This window comes from Lactuca saligna, chromosome 8 (genome assembly GCF_052625555.1).
Source record: "Lactuca saligna cultivar CGN05327 chromosome 8, ASM5262555v1, whole genome shotgun sequence".
NCBI lineage: Eukaryota > Viridiplantae > Streptophyta > Magnoliopsida > Asterales > Asteraceae > Lactuca > Lactuca saligna.
This window is the reverse complement of record NC_136424.1, coordinates 225444043-225456500: the sequence shown is the minus strand read 5'-3', so window position 1 is coordinate 225456500 and position 12458 is coordinate 225444043. Positions and strand designations below refer to the sequence as shown.

The 12458-nt window shown below is 37.7% G+C and overlaps 1 long non-coding RNA gene across 2 annotated transcripts; it reads right to left on the bottom strand.

Moving 5' to 3' along the window:
- Positions 1–1616: 1616 nt before the first annotated feature.
- On the bottom strand, positions 1617–3357 carry LOC145011813 (uncharacterized). Of its 2 annotated transcripts, none has more exons than XR_013664278.1 (3): positions 3024–3357; positions 2761–2935; positions 1617–1852 (listed from the first exon to the last, which is right to left on the bottom strand). It is a non-coding gene; the product is annotated as an uncharacterized LOC145011813 (long non-coding RNA). The 2 variants fall into 2 exon arrangements; XR_013664277.1 differs by having other exon boundaries at positions 3055–3352.
- Positions 3358–12458: the final 9101 nt, after the last annotated feature.

Below are 12458 nucleotides of genomic sequence, written 5' to 3'. Positions count from 1 at the left end.
TTCATTTGAATGATTAGTTTTTAAGCAAAAATTAGTTTCGATTCGAAGGGCTACAAATTCTAACTCTTTTCTCATAGAGATAAAATAATATCTTTCTATCTCTATGCCTATCAACTTCACTCTAATCAAGTTGCATATTAAACCAATTATTTGGTATCTTTATACTTTTTGACAACAAAAATATTATATATTAAAAATGCATAATAAATCAATAATTTTAAAAACTCACATGAAAAGTATATTTTTAAACTTTAAATTTTCAAAATTAAAAAATTGATTATTTTATAAACTTGACTCTCATCAAGATACATATTAAATCAATTATTTCATCTATTTAATTTTGGACAATAAGCAAATTATAAATTAAAAAATATATATATATTAAATCGTTAGTTTTAAAAACTTTCACATGGAAAGTATTTTAAACATATAATTTTAAAAATAAAAAGTTTGTAGTATTTTAAAACAAGGTAACAACTTTTATCAAACCCATTGAACTAAATCAAGAAGAAACATAAATTGATTAATAATAATTACTCGTTGGAAAAAAAAAATAAACAAAAACAATAACCTTTGTCGTCACAAATTATGGAACATTACTTTGAAATACCAAACATTGCTATCAAAATCTAATAATAATAATAATAATAATAATAATAATAATAATAATAATAATAATAATAATACCAAACATAAATCTCGTTTTATCTTTTGAATAAAAAATAATGCACGTAATCAAGAAATGGGTTACATTGCATAACAAACATAAATATCATTTTAACTCATGATGATTTTTGTAGTTGTTCCTTACATACTTCAACGTTTTCATACCCTTCTATAAACTAAAAGCCAGCAGGAAGCTGGAAAGTAATATAAAGTACGGAGAAAAAAAAAAGAAACTACCCACTAACACCAAAATGTAATGCAACATCCATAAACTAAAACAAAAAAAAAATGACCAAGGGAAACCCCACTTGTGAAATTGGACCAGGAAGCATACCTCTAAGCCTCAAAACAATAGCAATGAAGTTTAAAGCTCACACCAACAATAACAACCAACTTTTAAGAATAGATAACTAAACAAAAAATCAATCCTTATCTGGACTGACATCGCCAATAAAGAGCATTCTCCAAATCGTGGATTTAAATTTAAAACCCCGATTAAAACCAAGGACAACCACATGGACACATCAGGGGCAAAATAGTCAAACTTTGACAAAAATGAGAAACACTTGCACTTAATTCCACCAAATGGGTATAACTATGCACGGGCAACAACCACAAAGGCAATTAGAACAAACAGGGGCTGAATTGGACGACTAATCTCCAAACATCCACCTCAAAATCCATCAATATTTGCAAATTCGTTCCATGTATTTGATTTTATTTTTTTAAGTTTCTATATGAAGCAGTCTCTCCCAAACCATTTTTCATTGGCACAAAATAATTAATTTTCCTACAAGACAACCTGAATGTATGTCATAATCGGATTTGGGTTGATGACTATCAGACATTGTAAGCTTCGAATGAATCTACAACACAAAATGCCACCTGAATCTATTTCATATAGAATAAAGAAGTTGCAAGCGAATAGTAGTAAGCAGTACCTTCATCCATTTGGTCCAATTTTTTTTTAATAAAAAGTACTTTCAAAAAATTCCATAATAAAAAATACAAAAACATTGACCGTGTTATCCATAAGTTAAAATGCATACTTTGACTGTCTCATATACTAACATTCGTTCACAAACGTATAGCCAATCATCTAATGAGAAATATTGAGCTTTAAAGTATAATTAACCGGCATTTGGCTGCATCTAATCTTTCATAATCGAAATTTGTAGCATATTCCCTGCAAAATCAAAATACTGTAGATTCAAAACACAAGGTTGTTGCCATATACTATGAATACGATTCAAAAGTGTGGAATAAAATCATAGACTATTAACTCTTACGTGAAATATTCACATTTTCACCTCTTTTTAGCCACCATCGTACAGACAAACCACCAAAAGAAAAAATCTTTCAAACAAACAAATTTTGTGTTAAAAAAAAAACAAATTTGTTTCCATGAAGAAACAATTTGAGTCTAAAGAGTAAAACTAAAGTATTATGAATTAACAACAATTTAAGCAAAAACACGAACCTATTCAAAAAAATGTCCACAATAGTAAGTGAAAAACACTTATTTGGGTTGAAAAAATGATTAGCCAGATTTAGATTGGAACAAAGGTTGTAAAATGAGTTTTAACTACAAAAGTGGAAGATCGCATGTACACCAAACTAAAGTATTATGAATTAGAAACAATTATGCACATTTCTTCAAAACTCATCATAATATCGACCATTGTTTTTTTTTTTTTGCCATATAAGCGATTTACCAAAATAAGAAGAAAGACACAAACAAAAAGAATGCATAAAACAGAAAAATTGACAAAATATAAAGAAATTAAAACTCTTTAAATTACCTTCTACACATCACTAAGAACCACAGAAATTTAGGTCATAAATGATACCTGAGGTTATATGTTCGAAACCACACAAGATTATGAACGAAATTATGTTAAAACAATGAGGTTTTCAACCTTGTATGACCCATAACATCCAGTTGATGCGAAACCATAGAAATCCAGGTCAAAATTGATAGCTCACGTTAGATATTTGAAGTCACTACATATTCTGAATGAAATCATGGTAAATGGTGATGCTTTCGACCATTTACAACCTAAACATCATATAAATCTAGGTCAAGATAGGTACCTGTGGTTAGAGCTTCAAAAATTGAAATCAGGGTCAAATTATTAGAGACAGGGGCATATGTGAGAGGTTGTTGGCTGTTAAGCAGAGATAGCGGTGGTGAACGATGGTAAGATGAAGTAAGACGGTGTAGAAAGTGATCAAGAAGATTTAGCCAAGAGGGATTTCATGGGTTATCCTGTAGAAACGTAAACTTTATTAGAAGAAATACTAAAGAAGATTGAACAAAACTAATAAAACTAAATGATAAAATGATTAGATCGAACCAAACACTGAGAATCAGAACAATCATCCCACCTCCTTCTTAATCAAGTCATCTGCTGCTGCAACGAAAACTTAACGTCGAAAGATTAACTGAAGATAAATGATTGAACAATTAACAACAAATCACATAGATCGAGCTGGAGAGCATATGGAGGAGAAAGACCTGGAGGATGGCGGTGGTGGGATGCCTTTAGAATCCATCTCGAAATCCTGAGGAAGATGAAAGAGGGGCGACATCTTTTACTAGAGAGACGGCATTTTTGGGTTCCATCCGATTTCAAAAACTTTTAAATTACCCGCTTAGATGGAGCTATCGTGAGGGTGAGGCGTGCAGATACGGTGTACTCTATCACCCATTTCCGATTTCCGAGTTCAACTTAACTAAAGGTGAGAAAAGAAAGGAAATGAATGGAAATGATAAAAAAATAAAAGAAATTGGTGTTCCCGAGTTTCATTAAAGGAGAAGTGGAAGGAAGTGGAGGGAAATGGAAAGATCACTTTCTCTCCTAACTTTCCTTCCGATTTGGGAGGATTTGGAAAGAAAGAACAAAATTCTTCATTTTCCTTCCACTTCTTTCCAACTTGGGAACACAAAAGAAAATTTTGTTTTCCTTTCATTTCTCTTCTTTTCTCTCGTGACCTTCTTTTCTCTTCTCTTCTTTTCTTTTGATAAACTCAGGAACGGGGTGTATATTCTCATTCGTCACCAACACTTAAATCCTCATCTAATATATTTGAAATCGATGTAATATTTAATTATTTATATGGTATATAATATTTAATAGATTACTTTTCATTTTGTTTAATTTTGTAAGTAATAGATTAGTTTTAGAAATAGCTTGCTTTTATAAAAAATTTAACAAGATGTAGATGAAAACCATTTTGGAGGATCAAGTGTTCACCCCCATGATTTTATAAAGTTTCATAACTTTTATAAAATTATATAGTTTTGGAACTTGGAGTTGTCAAAGCAAGTGGAAGGACACAATGCAACAAGTTGAAAATATAAAGGGCCCTATATGTTCCTTAGGAAGGTCTTGGCATTTTTGTGATGGCTAACAAAATGTCACTAGAAATGATTGATTTACGTACATATATTTTGCATGCTTGTGTTGTTTACATTAATCTTGATATTGTGTGTAACACTTGAATCCCGAAGGCCATTTTAACGTGTATATTGGTGCTTTGAAGGAAGGTGTCCATTCTTGAAGCTTCATTGGAGGAGTGAAGGCTTATAGATCCATAATTTCCTCATCTTTTGGTACTCATTTGAGGTATGAAGACTTGAACTTGATGCTTATTACCTTATATCTCTTTTGGTTTGGGTTTATGGACCTTTTTGGTCCCATTGATGAGATCTTATGAGTTCATATCGTTTCTGAAGCTTAGAGATACCACTCTTGGTATTATTTGGGTCCTTGAGTCATAAATTTGCCAATTTTGAGGTTGAAATCCATCCATGCACGAGTTAGGGACATTTTCATGATAATAGAATGTTATAGTTTGGGTTTGGATTCATTTGGGCATGCAAAGTCACCAATGCAATGACTTTATGGGTCTAGATATTGATTAGGACCCAGATCTGTAGTTTGGACCTTTGGACTAAGCATTAAGTGCTTAATGGCAAAAGTGGCTTATTAGAGGAGTACGTTGGGCGTACAAGCCTGTATGCGCAACGTACAATCTAACAAGTGTGTATGCGCTGCGTACATCTAAGTACGCCATGTGTACTCAGTCAGAGTGGACTTTGCATATTTTGGGCCTCGGTTTGGGCCATTTCTTAAACCTAATTGTTTGGACCTTAGGTCCATCTGAAAGCAGGCTTTTGGGCCAAGGAAATTATCATGCTTTAGGGTAAGGCCCATTAGAGGGGTTTGGGCCCAATTTAGAAAATTGGGCCACAAAGTGAGCTTTCAAAAATTACATCGGATTTGGCCTTTTATATTATGGATTTGGGCCTTGGTCATAGATCAAATTAGGCCTGGGGTAAAATGGTCATTGTACCCCAAGTATGGAGAATTGGATATTGATTGGGTATTATATTGTACTGATAGCTCAGGCAGTCATCACGACAGCAACTAGGGACTTCTTTCTTTGAGATTCAGCATTTGAGGTGAGTTTCCTCACTTAGTTTAGCAGGTCTAAGGCACTAATGTTGGCCCTTGTTGATATATTATAATGATAGGAGTCAGTGTGACCCTTGCATGTGTTATATGTTGCTATGTATACCGGGTGGGGCTCGATTCCATGCAAGGCCTGAGGAATGGAACATATGCTAGTGTTTCTGATTTATATATATATATATATATATATATATATATATATATATATATATATATATATATATATATATATATATATATATATATTGATTGTATGTGTATAGCAGGTGTGGCCCATTGACAGGCGAGGCCAGAAAATAACATATATGTATACCGAGCGAGGCTCGATATCGGGCGGCGCCTGATGTCGGGCGAGGCCCGAGATCGGGCGGGGGCCCAGTATGTGATTTATTATGTATAGTATGGGGTAGTTTGGGGAACTTACTAAGCTTTGTACTTACGGTTTTCAGTTTATGTTTCAGGTACTTACGATTGCAAAAGGAAGAGCTCGGGTTGACTGCATCGCACACATCATTAGGTTTCCACATATGATGGTTGATTTGATTTTATGATGTTTGATACATTGGTTTTGTTTGAAAAGTTTAGATGATATTTGGAAATACTATTTTATCTATTTTAAAAATGAAATTTTTGGGACCATATTTTGGGGATGTTACAACTTTGTATTAGAGCCTTGGTTTGAGGGATTCAGGCACACTCTCGGGTGTGTCTGAACTCAAACTATGGACTTGGTAGGATTTTCAAAAGAAAAATGTTTTATAAAAAAGGTTTTCTAAAAATAGAAAAAGGGGTGTGGTGCATGCAATCGGCCAAGCTCAAGTAAGTTTTCCCAAATTACCCATACATGTTATTTGATACGCTTGAACTTGTGAATCTATGAATCTCATGCTAATTAGGGATAAGGATCTGGTCAGTTTTTGCATGATAGAATGTTAGGAGAGATGCCTTTATATTCCTATTGTATAAGTTTGTAGACTTGCATGCCAGTATCAATTAGTTAGTGATAGGATGGCATGAGTAGGTTATGCTTAGTTCCAATACTTGATGCTCGAATGCTGCTTGCTTTGTGCGTTTTGGGAGTTCTAACTAACTTCAGCTAACTAGTAATGAAATATGCTAAGTTACACATTATGGGAACTAAATAATTTTAGAAGGTTAGGTTTTAGCTCTATTATGTGTAACACCCCGTTCTTAAAGTACTTATTTATGAGTCCCCGGGATTTAAAAGGAATGGTATTTTGGTCCTTTTATGGAAAATGGGTTTCATCCGAGAAGGTTTCGGACCAGGGTATGTATCTAGAAGCGTAGGGCTTCTCGCCACCTCTTCGTGGATATAAAGTTCATCGAAAATGGAGCTAGAATGAAGGAGTTATGACACTTTGAAGATTTTGGCATTTATGGCCCTTAATGGAAAAGGTTGTCAATACGAGCCATGCATGCATGAAACACGCGTGGGTACGCCCAGCGTAGGCTGGGTTACGCCCAGCGTAATGAGTAAATGGATGCGGGTGCAAGGTCGAGTACGCCCAGCGTACTCTCAGAATCCTAAAACCCTAATTTTAAGGGCAACCACTATATAAGGAACATAAAGGTTTCCTCCTCAGCCTCCATAGACTCTCTCTTACCCTCAGAAACCCTAGATATCCGTCTTACCTCCATTGTTGGGTGTGTTTGGCCTTGGAAAGCTTGTTTTGGCAAAAGAGAGGCTAGAAGAAGAAAAGGGAAGTTGTCAAAGAAGGAGTTGAGTGGCTGGAGCTTATAGATCTGGAAAGACATCATCCTTTGGAGCCTATCTGAGGTATAAAGCTTCTTGCTTGACATTTATATTGAATAGATCTCTGTGTTGTGAGGTATTGACACCATTCTTATCCCAAAAGTCCTCATCTTGTTGCATGTTTTGAGTTGGTCGAGATTATCTGTCCTTTCAGACCTTAGGAGAGGTCTTGAGTGAGAAAAATGAGGTCCCAAGGGCTGTGGTTGTTCCATGTGTGAGATAAGTAAGTCTTAATGGATTAAGACCTTGGATTAAGAGCTTTATGGACGTCCCAAGTAATAAAGTTTGAGACTTTATTAATCCTAGGCATATTTGGCCTAAGGATCTGAAGTTTGGGCTTAAGAGCTTAAGCCATTAAGAAGTTATGTGAACTTGTTGAACAACAAGGTTACACCCCGCGTAACTAAGGAGTACGCCCCGCGTAGCGGGTCAGTGCCTCAATCCCCGATCCCCATTTGTGAATCAGTGTTGTACACCCAACGTACCAAGAGGGGTACGCCCAACGTACTCCTTCTGTTGAGTTCTTCGTTTTAGGCCTTTAGAGTTTGGGCTGTTATTGGGCCATTAGAGTTTGGGCCGTGGCTGGACATTATGGATGTAGTGCTCTGGACTCTATAATTATTATGGACCTTGGATCTAGGCCCATTTGGTGAGGTGGGCCCAATTTAGTAAATTGGGCCAATATTGGGCTTTGCTTCAGACTTTTGGTCTTTGGGCCATTAGTGGGCTTGAGAGCTTATCTAGTGCTGGGCCTTTCATATTTAATTGTGGGCCTTAGTTGTGGGCCGGTTTGAGTTAAGGGTAAATTGGTAAATTTACCTTAGAAGGGTATTGTGTTTGACCTAATGATTATTTTTGCTATGTTGGCTAGTTCGGGATTTTTGGTGGGTCGGTGATTCGGGAATCTGCTTTTTCAGTTCAGAGTTTCGGCAGTGGCAAGGTGAGTTATCCTCACTATATCAACAGGGTCTAAGGCACCAGGGCCGCCCCTTTATCGGATTGCAATCCGGGTATCGTTGTTATGTTATTGCTTTGCTATGTTTGCATCCTGGTAGTTAGGGTGGTATTATGTTAGAGGTCGGTTAGGTCGATATTTGGGTTAGGAAAAGGTTATGTTATGTGATCTGTTAGATCGGCTTGATTGAATGTGAATTTTTATATGATTAAATGTTTATGTGTGCATGGTTGTATGATTGGGGTTGGGTTGAGGCGGGTCCTGCTTTGTGCTGTAGGCCAACATACCCAGGGTGGACCGGTTGTCCCGAAGGCCCAGCGAGCGGTCTAGATAGGTTGAAGGCCCCAAGAGGGCGGACCAGACATGCCGAGGCTCGGAGAGTGGACCAGGCCGACTAAAGGCCCGGTGCGGGTGGACCAGTCATACTATAGACTCAGAGAGTGGACCAAGTGGATTGAAGGCTCGGTGCGGGCGGGCCAATCACACTGCAGACTCGATGTATTTGGCTAGACTCGGAGGGTGGACCAGGTGGACTGTTGGCCGGTGCGGCGAACCAGTCACACAGTAGGCCCGAAGTGCATGGTTGTTTTGTGTTCTGATATGATATGGCATGTTGTGCGTGCATGGTATATGTGGTTGGTATTTTGGGGATATCTCACTAAGCTTTCGGGTTTACAGTTGTGGTTTTATGTTTTTCAGGTTCTTCAAGAGACCGTGGCAAGGTAAAGGCATGATCGTACCACTCCTCATGATTATGTTTTATGATGTGGTTTTGGGAAGACTCTGATAATAATTGTATTGAAAACCTTTTTGTAATGACATTATGAAAATGGGTTGTTTTTGAAAAGTTAAAATTTGTTGAAATTTTTATGGTCATTACATTATGCAACTCTTGTTTGAGTCCAAACATTGTAATGTGAGACCTCTCATTCGAAGAATTATCTAGTTTTAGTGATATGTAATGGTATTCGTGAGTTAGTTAGAGGAAGTTAGCAGGAGATCCGTTTGCAGCTGATGGCGGAGAGTGGTGTGGAGTTTGCCTATGAAAACCTAGGATGAGATATAGGGTTGGGAGCCTTATTTGTGAGGGAAGGTTAGATGGATTTAGAATAACTTGGTTGAGGTAAAGATATTCTTGTGGAAAGTAAGGGTAGATGTGGAAGGTATTATATGCCCGTACTACTGGAAGCAGAGGATCCGTACTCGAATCAAGGGGGCTACGATGAAATTAAGGAGCTTATAGGGTTGTAATTCCTTGTTATATCTTCTATGCGTATTCTGATGGTTTTATGGTATACTTTTAGTATGGTGGTATTGCAAGGAAGGCTAGTGGGCAATTCAGGTACCGGGGAGGATTCAGGCTCATGATCTGGAGTCGGGCATGTAACATTCCATTTGAAATTAAATAAATAAGATTAAATAGAATAAATAAATAAATGAACCCCGAGATGTGAATTATAATTCATACTATTTTATTGTAGCCCTAAATCCATAATAGTTTATTAGTGTTAGCCTTGGGAGTAAAATGTTATAAATTCGTGAATTTACAGTCTAAATGGTATCAATTCGACTTGTATTGAATAGATTTTTGGAAGCAGGGGCTAAAGGCTAAAATCTGGATTTAGATTGTAATGTTTAGTGAAGGACGGGCTGAATGTGTTAAAAGGAATGAAGGAGCCAGGTTTCAAGATTGTCACTTCCTGTCCCCCTCATCACATCTTCGAAACTCTAACCCTAAGTTATTGCAGCTGCCACTTGTGACTTTCCAGCCGCCACCACCTTTCCTTCTCGTTTTTTCGATCAGCCAAGGCCACCAAGCGACTGTCGTTCCCAGCCGACATCCTTGCCGAAATTGTGAGCTATCAACCAACCAACACCGTTGATTTCTCTTGTTGTCGTCGACAAGAACTGAACGAGCGCCCTTTTCTACCGTTGTTGCTGCTATCGTTCGAGGTCACAACCTTCTTCTCCACTTCTTTGTTGTTACGCCACAGCCACATCCGTCGTCGCTCGTAAGACTCTTCTCTGCTGCTCCGGTCACCATCCACCACTCCGAGGGAGGCTGTTGTGTGCATTTTAGCTTATGTGTCTCAAGTATGTGTGTATTTTCTTGTGTTGTTGTTCGTTGTGGGTGTGCTCGTTCGGCCAGAAAACCAAGAACAACCACCATGGAAACCGCTATGGTGGTTGTCATCGTTCTGCCACCATTAGCCACCATCTCCGATGGATATGGGCTTGTGTATGTGTTTGGACTGATTATTGGGAAGCTTTTGATATTGTTATGGGCCTAATATCATAACCACCACCACTGTGAGGTGGTGGTTGCTGCCGTGAACCACCATTGACCACCACCGCCCGAGGTAGTAGTGGATAGTGCCTGGCTTATTAGTCGCTAATTAATCTAAAAACTTAACCATTGGACGAATTGGTTTGTGTTTGGTTTGGAAACCCTAATTAGGGTTTAATAAAACCCTAATATTGGAGACTTTTGTTTGGGACTTGTTGGGACCCACGTTTTGGACCGTTGGATTTGAAATTATAAACTATGTCCGACTATATTGTATGGTTGACCTAGTAGAGTGATGGACTTAATGGATTATGTTCTTAACGGTTTAAGTGTTCTTAATTAACCTTAATCGTCATTTTATGTGAAAACCCTAATTGTGTTGTGTTTTGAGTTGGGCTCTTCTTTTGGGCTTAGATGTTTGTATTCTTGATAGGCCATCTGAGAACAAGTGTATGGAGTAGGAAACTTTGGATGGGCTTTAGGGTAAGGCGTATGCAAGGGGTTTGTACCTAATTTGGAAAATTGGGTCATAATTGGGCCTTGGTTGATTATTTAGCTTTTAGGCCTTTTGAGTGTAAGTTTAGGCTTTGGTCTTCAACCAAGTTAGGTTAGGGATAAAATGGTCTTTTTATCCCAAGTATGGATTTATGGTTATGCATAGGAACCCAATTGTTAATTGAGTGTTGTTTTGATGTTAACAGTTCGTGGACCTATCAGCCAACAACCAAAGATTTATCTGCGGGACTTCAACAGTGTGAGGTGAGTTTCCCCACTAGGTTTAGCAGGTTGAACGTATCACCGTCAACCCATGTTTATGCTATATTAGTATGCTAGCTGTCTTCATGACTCTTGCATGTGTATGTGTTATATATTTTCGGGCTAAGGTCCGATGACTATTTGCATGCTATGTATCTATGCTGCATGTGTGGTGTTTATTCGATATATGTTATGCAGGTGTGGGCGGGGCCCATATCTCATTACTATCTAAGTGTGGGTGGGGCCCGTATCTCACTGTTATTCGAGTCTATGTACGGTCTGTATCTCACAGTTATCCGAGTGAGGGCGGGGCCTGTTATTCGAGTGTAAGCGAGGCCCGTATCTCACTGTTATCCAAGTGTGGGTGGGGCCAGTATCTCATTGGGCGGGTCCCATATCTTAATGTTATTCGAGTGTGGGTGGGGCCCGTATCTCACTGTTATTCAAGTGTGGTCGGGGCCTGTATCTCACATTTATCTTAGTGTGGAAGAGGCCCATATTTCATTAGTGCATGATATGTATGGTATGTGGTATCTTGGGGGACTCACTAAGCTTTGTGCTTACGGTTTTCAGTTTATGTTTCAGGTACTTTGGTTTTCAAAAGGAAGAGCTCGGGTTTACTACATGGCACACACACTTATTGTTCTGCGTTTGATTTGTTCTGGGATTTATACACTAATTATAATGTATTTGTTTTATTTAAACAAGTAATTAATGATCCTTCTTTTATAAATTAAATGAAATTTTATGTCAATATTTTTGGGGACGTTAAAATTTGGTATCAGAGCCTTGGTTTGAGGGATTCAGGCATAGTCTCGGGTGTGTCTAAACTCAAACTGAGTATTTGGTAAAGTTTTTTCAAAAAGAAATATATTTTTGAAAACGAGTTCAAAAAGATGAAAGGGTGTGGTGCATGCAATCAGCCGAGCTCAAGTAAGTTTTTCCAAAATACCCATACATGTTATCTGTTACTCTTTGATCTATGAATTTGTGAAATCGCATGCTAGTTAGGGATAAGGATCTGCTCAGTTTTTGCATGTTAGAATGATAGGAGAGATGCATTTGTATGCCTATTATATGAGCTTGTAGACTTGCATGCTAGTTCTGATTAGACAGTGATTGGTTGGCCTAATATGTGATGTCTGGTAGCCTAGGAAGCATGGGATGTTGGGTTAGGTTTGATTTTATGTGTCACGAAATCATTAGAGGGAGTGGGAGCTCCTAGTATGTGTGATAGTAAGTTGGATTGGAGTGATACTACATGAATGTTGCTTGCTTTGTGCTTTGTGGAACTCCTAGGTGATGGGAGTCAGCTACTAAGTGAATATGTCAAGTCACATGTGACAAAGGTTGGATAATCTGAGAGTGACAGATTTAACTTTACGATGCAACTCTTGTTTGAGTCTAACCGTTTTATGGATGAGTCTGTTACTCGAAGGATTATCTAAGCTTTGTTGCATGTGATTATATTAATGAGGTGAGTGAATGGCATTATGAGGAGTTCTTCAGCAGCTGATGGTAGAGTGAGGCAGGAACCTACGA